At 46.3% G+C, this 10,558-nt stretch overlaps 1 long non-coding RNA gene across 2 annotated transcripts; it reads right to left on the minus strand.

Moving 5' to 3' along the window:
* Window positions 1-2,254: 2,254 nt before the first annotated feature.
* Window positions 2,255-5,569, minus strand: LOC139074687 (uncharacterized). 2 transcript variants are annotated; one of them, XR_011524322.1, is made up of 5 exons: window positions 5,357-5,569; window positions 4,889-4,996; window positions 3,779-3,849; window positions 3,108-3,218; window positions 2,255-2,874 (listed from the first exon to the last, which is right to left on the minus strand). It is a non-coding gene; the product is annotated as an uncharacterized lncRNA (long non-coding RNA). The 2 variants fall into 2 exon arrangements; XR_011524321.1 differs by having other exon boundaries at window positions 4,889-5,569.
* Between the last annotated feature and the right edge of the window lie 4,989 nt (window positions 5,570-10,558).

Here is a 10,558-nt window from a genome sequence, read left to right on the forward strand (position 1 = left end):
AGTACCTCCCCAAGGGCACGTGCTCAAGAAATACTTTCTGGGTGACTGAAATCAATGAAAACAAGCCACAAAAGGACACGTGGGCCATCGTACCCATTTTGTCTTTGTGGCGTGGTGGCCTTGCGTGTTTCGGGTGCCGTCTCCCTCCCCGTCCCTGCCCTGTGCCCTCTTGCCCTTGTTCAGCTGTGCTCTGTCCCGGGGCTTCTTGAGCTATAATGTGCACACAAATCACCTGGGGGTCTTGTTAACATGCAGGTTCTGACGCAACGGGTCTGTGGTGGGGACCGAGATTTGCATTTCTAACAAGCTCCCAGGTGACCTTGGTGCTGGTCATGGACCACTCTTTGAGCAACAAGGTTCCAACCACACCAACCTCCTTCTAACACGCCGGGGTCAGGGCTGCCATGTGACTTTTGAACTTGCCACGTCTTTACCTGCAGTGCCGGTCCCCTGGTCTTCACATGACTGGCTTCCATGCATCCGTCAGGTCTCTGCTCAAATGTCCCCTGTCAGAAAGAAAGTCCTTCCCTGATTCCTCACGCTAACATAGCATCCCATCTCAGTTCTCTGTGTAATATTAGCTGACACTCCATCTTTATGCGTTGTCGGCTCCCCTCACTAGGATGTAAGCTCCGTGGGAGCTCTCCTGCCCACTCTGGTGACTTTAGAATGGAAGGGGCTCAATAAACACCTGTCGAACGATAGCGGTGACGCTACTGATATTCAGGGTGGCAGGAGCCAGAGTGCCGGAAGGGATGCTGGGGAAGGAGGCGGTCATGGGATGGGGATATTTGCAACTCAACTGCATGTCAATGAGCACTTCTGTTACATCAGAGACAGTGGAGGCCTCTGTTGAATCATTTTGGTTCTTCCATAGTCATCGCCCGCTAACAAGAGTGCAAGCTCCCACCGCCAGCAGTTGCCCCCACGACTCCCTCCCCAGGCAGGCTTTCCTGGTGCGTGTGGAAGGAAGAATAATGGGACCCAGCTGAGGCTCCGAGTAAGGGCTGGCAAGGTCTCAGCTTTCTTTATGGTTTCTCTAGAGTTTCGCACAAATGTGGGTCACGGGCCTCGGATGCCTAGCACCCGGAGGCACATTCTGGCCACCCTTGTTTTTCTCAATTGTGTTTTCTCTCCGGAACTAAGTGGGGCTGTGGATCGTGTTACTCTCCACCGCTGACTCAGCCAAGAGATGCCTGGAGCTCTGTTTGGTTTTGATGAAGTCTCTGGAGCATCCTGAAGTTCCCATGTGACCACTCTTAACATTAAATCAACATGTGGAGTGGCTTTTGTTGTTTTTATCCTTATGAAACCAAGGTTTCAACTAAAATCAGCAGATACCATTCGACACCCCTACTGTGGCCAGGCACGTGTTGCATTTCATTTAATCCCCCCAACACTCCTAGGGAACAGAATCTCACGCGATCTCATTTTAGAGATGAGACACCTGAAGCTCAGAGAAGTTAAGGCACTTGCCCGAGGTTAAACAGGAAGTGGGGGGAATCATCACTCCAGGAGTCACAAACTCAGCCGCCTACGGCAGAGGTCAGCAAACTTTGTTTGTTAAGGGCCAGATCATGGATATTTTAGGTTTTACAGGCCAGACAGTCTCTGTACAGCTACTCAGCTCTGCCATGGTAATGTGAAAGCAACCATGGACAATCTGTAAACAAATGAGCATGGCTGCATTCTAATGAAACTTTACCCAGGAAGACAGGTGTCGGGCCAGACTGGGTCTGTGGGCGTAGTTTGCTGAGCCCTCACCTTAAGAGGCCATCAGATAAAGTCAATGAGGCAAACAGGCTGGAAGCCAAAAAAAACCTGATATACATCCTTGTTCTAGCTTTTCTCTGTTTAGACAGAGGCGTGAGGACACAGCGCAAATGCCTGATGCATGGCCACCAGCACAGCACCCGTGTCACGAAGCTGAGAGGGGTGGCGCCCCCACGTCCCATTGATGAGCACCAGCTGATATGCAGCTACAGCGTCTTATGCTGCAGCCACAAGCATGCAGCCAGTGGGGCTAGTTTGCAAGAGAAGCCCCAGGTCTGGGTTTGGGGTGTGTGTATGTGGGCGTGTATGTGTGCAATATCTCCTTTCTTTCATGTCGGCTCAAACTAGTAAAAGAAAACCAAAACTCCTGTACAGACCAAGGAGAAGATGTCCGAGGATTGGCTCCCGCCCTCAGGCTGCCAGCTGACAACCTCTGCACTCTGAAAACAACGCTGCATTTATTAAGTAATAATTCATCTGTTTTCCCATATTTTATTTATCAAAGGCCTCAGTAACTGTCAAGCGGAACTTCTTATCAGCAGAAACTGACCAGCGGACAAGTGTTACCTCCTAGGCTGATTGTAAATCCTGGCAAACCAGGCAACCCTGACGTTTTAATTAGCTGGAACATTCTTATCAGTGGTCAATCCTGAACATGCCATTTCGCATTGTTTGTGAACCCTTAATTGGGAATCTCTGATTTGGTCCCTCCAGGCCCACCTCATTCACATGGGCTCACCCTCGTTATTTTACTGCTGCGGCTGCCTTTATATTATTCAACACACCGCCGACACCATCAGGGTGAGCACAACCTCCTCAAAATGCGCAGCCAGTGTAGCATCCTCAGTTGCTGGAACTAAAAAAGGGAAAAAGGGGCTCTGTTTGCTGCAGCACCAGCAAAAAAAAAAAATACAGAAAATGCTTTTTCGACATGGAACAAATAATTACTCCAGACCAAGCAAGGCGGAGGACAGATTTCCTCTTATTTGGGCTCGTGGCGAAACTGCAGAATTCTATAGCGGGAACTGGATTGTGCGAAGTCACTGTCAGCTATTCTCAATGCACCATATCACCGCAGAAAAGGAGGAAAGAGGTGACATCCTAGGAAAGTGCAGAAATGAACAAATTAAGCAGGTGGGGTTGAGTTCACTCTCACTTCCAAAGAAAGTCCCTCTTCAGTTGATATGAGGCTTGTGGGCTTTCTTGAAGTCTGCTTGACGGTCTGGAGTGAAAATACCCATCACAGCGTGCCCCACCCACACCCCTTTTGAAGAGAAATTGCCTCTCGCTGTCTTGGTGTCTGAGCAGCCATCTTTTTCATCATGTGACCTCACCTGGCCCAGCAGATGGGACCGGAGGTAAGGACTTGACTGAGGCAGCCAATCCAGAGGGTGACCAGCAGCCTGCAGTGTCACACGAGGAGGTGAAAGACCCAGTCAGAAACCCTGTAACAGGAAACGCAGAGAGACGTTGTCAGCTGCCGTGGGCTCCACGCTGCAAGGCCATGGCAAATGTGGGCTATCTGGACGCCGTGTTCCAGCTGAAGTTATGGAGCAGCCAAAACAGGAGGAGCCAGAGTCAGTGGGAGGTGGAAGGAGAGGATGAAGGAGCTGTGCGGGAAAAGGTGGAGATGCTCGAGGAGCGGAGGGAGGAGCAGCTGCTCATCTCCCAGAAGGCCCAGTTCTAACATGGCTCCTCTGTGGAGACGGGGGGCAGGAGGGGTCCTCTGTTTCTCGTGGATTGGTCCAGAAAGACCAAGGCCTTCTAGAGAACCATAACTCTTGAGAGATCCCCGTCAAATAAAAAACAAATCCAGCTTTAGTAAGGAAAGACTTTATTCCTGTTGCAGACAGGAAGGAGGGGCGGGGTACCCTTGCCGTGGGGGGACCTCTGACCACAGAGCTGCAGCCGCGGCAGGTTAGGCAAAGGGGTTCTCTTTTATGGGGAGTAGTTTGAACGAGAGTGGGATAGAGATGATGCAACAGTAGATCAGAGAACGTCTTACCCTGACGCCAGCCTGTTCTCAGGAGCGGCTGTCTGCCAGCTCACCCCGACGCTGGGCCAAAGTTCAGGCACCTGCAGGAGGGAGAGAAGCTGAACCCAAATTTGGTGAACAAGCGTTTGTTCCAGTTGACCGGTGGGGACAAGCTGTCCAGCTACTCATTTGTGAAGCAAAGGAAGGGAATTTGGAGGGTGTGTGTCTGGCCTTGCTGCACGTAAATAAGGCAGCAGCATCCTCGAATCTTATCTGAGTGACATGGCGAAGGGTGTTTCTTTGCAGTAAGCCGTGTCCAGAACACCAAAGGCAGGGGATTTCTTTTTTCTTTTATTTCTTCGGTTTTATTTAGGTATAATTGATATACAGTACTGTATAAGTTTAAAGTATACAGCATAATGACTTGGCCTATATATATTATGAAATGATGATCACGATAAGTTTAGTTAACATCCATCATTTCATATAGATACAAAAAGCAAAACAAAAAAATATATTTTTTTTCCTCGGGGTGAGAACTCTTAGGATTTACTGTCTTAACAGCTTTCATATATACCATCCTGCCGTGTTAGCTATATCCTCACGAGGTACGTTACACCCCTAATACTTATTTATGTTGTAACTGGAAGTTTGTGCTTTTGACCACCTGCATTCAGTTCCCTCCCACCCCCCCCCACCTCTGGGAACCACAGATCTGCTCTCTTTTTCCATGAGTTTGGTTTTTGGGGTGGGGGGGCATTTCTCAACCATGCTGTTTGCCAGGAACACAGGGTTCAGGTAAAATTCCACATTGTCACCCCCAAGGGTCACCTGAAATACTCCATGGCTTACAGGTAATTTTAGAATAACTACCACCTTTGCCTGGAGCCAACTGATGACTCCTCTGGGCCTATCCATTCTAGAAGCTTCCCTTATACCGCCTCTCTCCAAACAAGCTGGTCTCTCAAATTCTGGGTGGCTCCAGCAGTAGGAAGCAAGGGCTGAGCAAAGAGACTCATCTCAGGCTCCCCCGGAGTTTGAGGGAGCCCCTCAGAGGTCACCCATCCCTGACCCCATCTCAGGTCTGTTGTAAGGAGGTTCCAGTGATACCCCAGACCCACAGCTTCTACCCTTCCTCACCTCTCTCATCCCTGGTCCCCAGCCAGCTCTTTCCCCAACAGCAGACTCTGACCCCACCTCTCGGGTTCTGTTGCAAAACCTGAAAGCGTCTTGATTGTGCAAATCTGCCTGTAAAAATATTGCCAGGAGCCTGGTTGCTGCAGATGTGGGAAGTTCAAACCTATTTCCGTATAGCAAAATTAATATTTATCGTTATCATTGTTACCATAAATACTACAACTACTGAAAATCCCATAGTCGTGACGATACACCAGGCACTGCTCGAAGCACATCACACAGGTGAATTGATTCATCGGATCCCAGCAACAACCCTATGGAGGTGGGTCATATTATTATGCCCATCTTGCAGATGAGGAAACTGAGGCACAGAGAGGTTTGTTAGTGGCCCAAGGCCACAGAGCTGGGATTTCAACCTAAGGAGCCTGACCCCGTGGTGAGACTTTGACCACCACACTCCGCCACGCTTACGGCCACAAGGCAGCACCGTCCTGCTTCCCGTAAATGATTATTTTCCACTTGTCGCAGTTGGAGTGGAGGCAGGACACCTGTTGTGAAGTTAGTGATGGTCTTTGCTACAGAGGCAGGTGGTCTGTCTGTTCCCTAAAACCGGCTGCTGACGGAAGTGTCTGGTTCCCCCAGCGCACTGTTTCTAGACCAGTACCGGGAACAAAGCTGCTTTTCCTTTTAAGAGCTTCTCAGATCGAGTCAAATGAGCTTCAGATTTCATTAAGATAGCTATTGTGCAAGAAAACTGGGCAGTCTGGCTGAACGGGTTCTGGTTTTGTGGTTTGTTTTGTTTTGTTTTGTTTTTTAAAGTACTTATCTTAAAATAAGATTAATATCAGTTTGGTTACCTGCTCTCTGCAGGCAAGTCACCTCCCCCCTCCACCTGGCTAGGAGCGGGTGTTGCCGTGGCTGGCACCTGCAGAGCCCGAGATGTGAGGTCCACCCCGGAGATGAGCTGGGCCAGCAGGAGAAAAGTAATCCTACAGTAAATCTACCCATTGAGAAGTGAGTCCTACTATGTGCTGGGAACCAGGTTAAGCCCTTGACGTACATCATCTCTAATTCTTACGATAACCCTGGAGGTGTATTATAATCGAAAACTTGGGCATCGGAGTCACCCCGAAAATTATTTAAATCTCTTCTCTTCCATTTAATAAGCTGTGTGAGCTTTGGTACTGCAGTCCCCTCCGTAAGGTTGGGTCTCCTCATCTAAAAGTGGGGATCCAAATACTATCTGCTTAATAAGGCTCTTACGAGAATTAATGAAATCGTGTATATAAATAATTCACGCATATAAAGTAATGACTAAATATTATTTTAAAAATAGGCACAATTACCGGGGGAAAGCTGGAGTTCAGAGAGGTGAAATGACCCGCCCCCAAATGGCAAGGCTAGTAAGTGGTGGTGATGAAATTAGCAGGTCTGGGTCCAAATTCTGGCATACAGTAAGTACTTAATAAGTGGGAGATAGTATTAACGGTAATAGTGGGCATGATTATGATTATAAGCCGGGGGCTTGGGGTCTGGGAACCTGAGCTGACACCCCTTTGTGACTATCACCCCACAGGGACTCGGTGAGAGTCAGGCTTGTGGCTGGCTGTCATGAGGACTGCTACTGAGGACTGGGCTCCCGAGATGATTATCAAACACAATTTCCTCTCACAGCTTGGCTTTGCTCTCTTTCCGTGCCAGGGAAGCAGAGGGCAGGCGAACTGCTCCCTGGATCCCTCGGAATTCCTCTCAGTTCAGAGGTGACACTGCCACCCCAGCCTGAAACGTAAAAACCCAGCCCACATACTCAGGGAGAGACATCAGGAATTTAAAAGATCTTGCAGAGACGTTGTGGGACCACTTGGCTCGATAATCATAATGATTACAGAGAGGCAGTGTGGTGCAGTGGCTCCAAGCATAGACTGGGAGAGAGAGCCCCAGAAATGGGTTCAAAACCTAGCTCCACCGTTGGCTAGCTGTGCCACTTTGAGCAAGTTCCTTAACTGCTCTGAGCCTCAGTTTCCCCCTCCATTAAATGGGGACAATAACGGCACCTTCCACACAGAGTTGGGGTGAGGAGGGAATGAGATAATGCGTGTAAAGTGCCTGGCGTGTCACAAAGCCCATGATAAAGTTTAGCCATTATTTGGAAAGATGAGTCCCTCTTGGCTCCCAGGGAGGCGGGGGTCACATTGTTTGGGGTGAGTGGGCTGATTCCGAGGCCCTACATTCGTGCTGTCTTGTCCTCAAGCACAGTGTGGTGGCAACCTCGGCCCCACTCCCAACCTCTCAGAAGGGAGTAAATAAACGACGACCTGGCAGGTCCCACAGAAAACCGGCCAACTCTGCCCCAGCCGCCCTCACCTCCACACTCCCTGCCCCCTGCATGCACCTGACGCCTCTCTTCCGTGTGTGCGAGCTGTACTCTGTCCTGGGGAGAAAGCCAAGTTCTTAGCTCTGAGATTGGTCTTTTCTCCCTTTTGTTTAAAAAATAAAAAAAAAATGGTGAGAAACGTTCCTACACCATCTCCTCTTTCTTTTCCTCAATTTCTGGGGAATGAAATCACCCAAGATATAAATAAAAATGTTCTAAATAAAGCTCCACTCCACTGCAGCCCAAGACGTGTCTGCGTATGTATGTGACTGCCAGCCAAAATAAATTAACCTCCGATGGAAGTCATTTTCATGTCATTAATTATTCTTGATTCAGCTGAAAGAGACAGGTGCACCCTTGGCGCACTCTGCCCCGACCGATCAAGGAACTTCTTAAGCAAGCTACGCTTAAAACACGCCCGACGACTGGTGCGCAGCCGTGGTTTTTGTTCTGATACTGTTTCTTTGACTTGGAATCTTTATTTCTCAGTTACTGCAGACTGAAAACAAAAAGCCTGACATCAAAGGTGTGTGGAAGCCCAGGAGGCGCGTAATGTGCTAATTAAGCAGCGGGAATGCAGCCTCGTGTGTCAGCTGACGTTTTCCTTCTCTGGCTGAAGGAAGGGGTTTAGGTGGTTTGGGGTTTGATGGAAAAACAACTCGTGATGTAGGAAGTCTCTTATTGGCAGGAGTTCTCTCTGTGTCTTGGAGGTGAAAGCCCTGGCATGTTACAATGTCTGGACGAGGTGGGAAAATAGCAAGGTGAAGATGGCCAGGTGTATTTGCAACTTGTTGAATGAAATTATCCGAATCAGGACTATGAGGGGGTCAGAGTCTCCAGTGGAGTGCCCGAGGGCTCTTTCCTTAGCTTTCCTGGTCAGCTGAGGCTGATCGAAGGGGCCATGTCACGAAGCTGGAGCAACAGTGACTATACTGAGAGACAGAATCAGACCAACCCACCCCAACAGACTGCAAATGATGGGCTGATGGAACAAGCTGTTTTCCAAAATACATGTAAATCCTTGCAGTGGGGATAAGAAAAACAAAAAAACTACAGGGGACAAAGAATTAACTTAAAATCAGCCTTTTAATCTTAACCTGTCTGAGCCATTTGGTTTTAAGTGTATCTCTTATTCATACGAAGCATGTAACTGTGTTTTAAATCCAATCTGGTACTTAATAGGTGAGTTTAACCCAATCACATTTATTGTGATTACTGACTTATTGAGATTTAATCCTGTCATCTTATTTTATATTTTTCTATTTGCCACGTTCCCCTCCCCTCCCACTTCTTTCCTTTCTTCTACAGATTGATAAAGTTTCTTCTCTCTTTTCTTTCTTTACCGTGTTGGAGGTGATAGCTTATATTTCTGTTCTTCCTTTGTTCCTATAAATTCTTAACACCTATACTTTATATTTTCTCAAAAGCCTAAGGTTATGCAGTGTCTCTGTTTTTCTCTCAAGCAGGAAAAGGGCTTTGGCAAATTCATCCTCTTCCCTCCCATTTTCCATGTTACTGCTCTGTAGAGGTTCACATCTATCTTTTGTAAACACAAAAATAGCTTTTCTTAAAGTCAATAGTTACTGAGATTTATCAACATATTTAATGATGTTCTTGCTTACGCTTGCTTCCTGCGTTCCACTCCATCACCAGCATGTACTTCTCTTTTTGCTGAAGTACAGCCTTTAACAGCTTTCTTACGGCAGGATGGGGGCCATCCTCTCTTTATGTGCGAAAATATCTTTATTTTGCCCTCACTCTCGGGTGATACCTTATCTGGGTATATAATTCTACACTGACAATTGTTCTTCCTCAGCAATTTTATCTTTCCTGGCATCTAATCTTACTCATGGGCTGTCTGCCTAATTGTCTTTGTGCATAATTGATGTCTTCTCCCTGGCAGCTATGAATCTTTTTGTCCATCTTTGATACTCTGCAGTTTCAGGAAATTTGTCTATGTGTGAATTTATTTGTATTTATCCTACTTAGCACTAGAAGTAAAATTTCTTTTTTTAAAGACATAAAATTACTTTTATTTTACATAAGTTTTTTATTAAAAAATTATCATTTTTTTTAAAAAGATTTTATTTTTCCTTTTTCTCCCCAAAGCCCCTCCTGGTACCTAGTCGTATATTTTTAGTTGTAGCTCCTTCCATTTGCGGCATGTGGGATGCAGCCTCAGTGTGGCTGGATGAGTAATGCCCTGTCCTCACCCAAGAGCCAAACTGGCGAAGCCCCAGGCCGCTGAAGCAGAGTGTGTGAACTTAACCACTGGGCCATGGGGCCAGCCCCTAAAAAAACTATTTTTATAGATGAGTTTTCAACCAATGTTATAATTCAGAAATATGTTAATAATGCTGTTACCTACAGCCACTCATCATCATATATCTGAGAATTTCTTTTTTTTCCATTTTTTACTGAGGTCACATTGGTTTATAACATTATATAAATTTCAGGTGTACATCACTATATTTTGATTTCTGTGTAGACCACATCATGTTCACCACCCAGAGACTAATTACTATCTGTCACCACACACATGTGCCTAATCACCCCTTTTGCCCTCCTCCCTTCCCCGTTCCCCTCTGGTAACCACCAATCTAGTCTCTGTATCTACATATTTGTTTTTATCTTCCACTTATGAGTGAAATCATATGGTGTTTGACTTTCTCCATCTGACTTATTTTGCTTAGCATAATACCCTCAAAGTCCATCCATGTTGTCGCAAATGGCAAGATTTCATCTTTTTTAGGGCTGAGTAGTATTCCATTGTGTATATATACTACATCTTCTTTATCCATTCACCCCTTGATGGGTGCTTAGGTTGTTTGCAAGTCTTGGCTATTGTGAATAATGCTGTAATGAACCTAGGGGAGCGAATATCTTTTCACATTAGTGTTTTCATATTCTTAGGAGAAATACCCAGAAGTGGAATAGCTGGGTCATATGGTAGTTCTATTCTTAATTTTTTGAGGAATCCCTATAGTGTTTTCCATAGTGTCTGTCACTAAAAACTGTCTGTGTGTGAATTTATTTGTATTTATCCTACTTAGCACAGGATGTGAAATTTCTAATAAAGGATCCAACATCTTTCCACAAAAACAAACTTGGGAAAATAGAAGGATAGCCCTTGTTCTTGCAAAGATGGCTCAAGATCATGAAAATGTCAAATTCTCCTTAAAAATACCAAGTTCTTTTTTCCTGGAGCTAGACAAGTTGATTTAAATGTTCAAATAGAAAAATAAACATGCAAAAATAGGGAAACCACTAAAAAAGGAAAATGAAGGCTGAATACTCTT

Source organism: Equus przewalskii, chromosome 12, assembly GCF_037783145.1.
Source record: "Equus przewalskii isolate Varuska chromosome 12, EquPr2, whole genome shotgun sequence".
Lineage (NCBI taxonomy): Eukaryota > Metazoa > Chordata > Mammalia > Perissodactyla > Equidae > Equus > Equus przewalskii.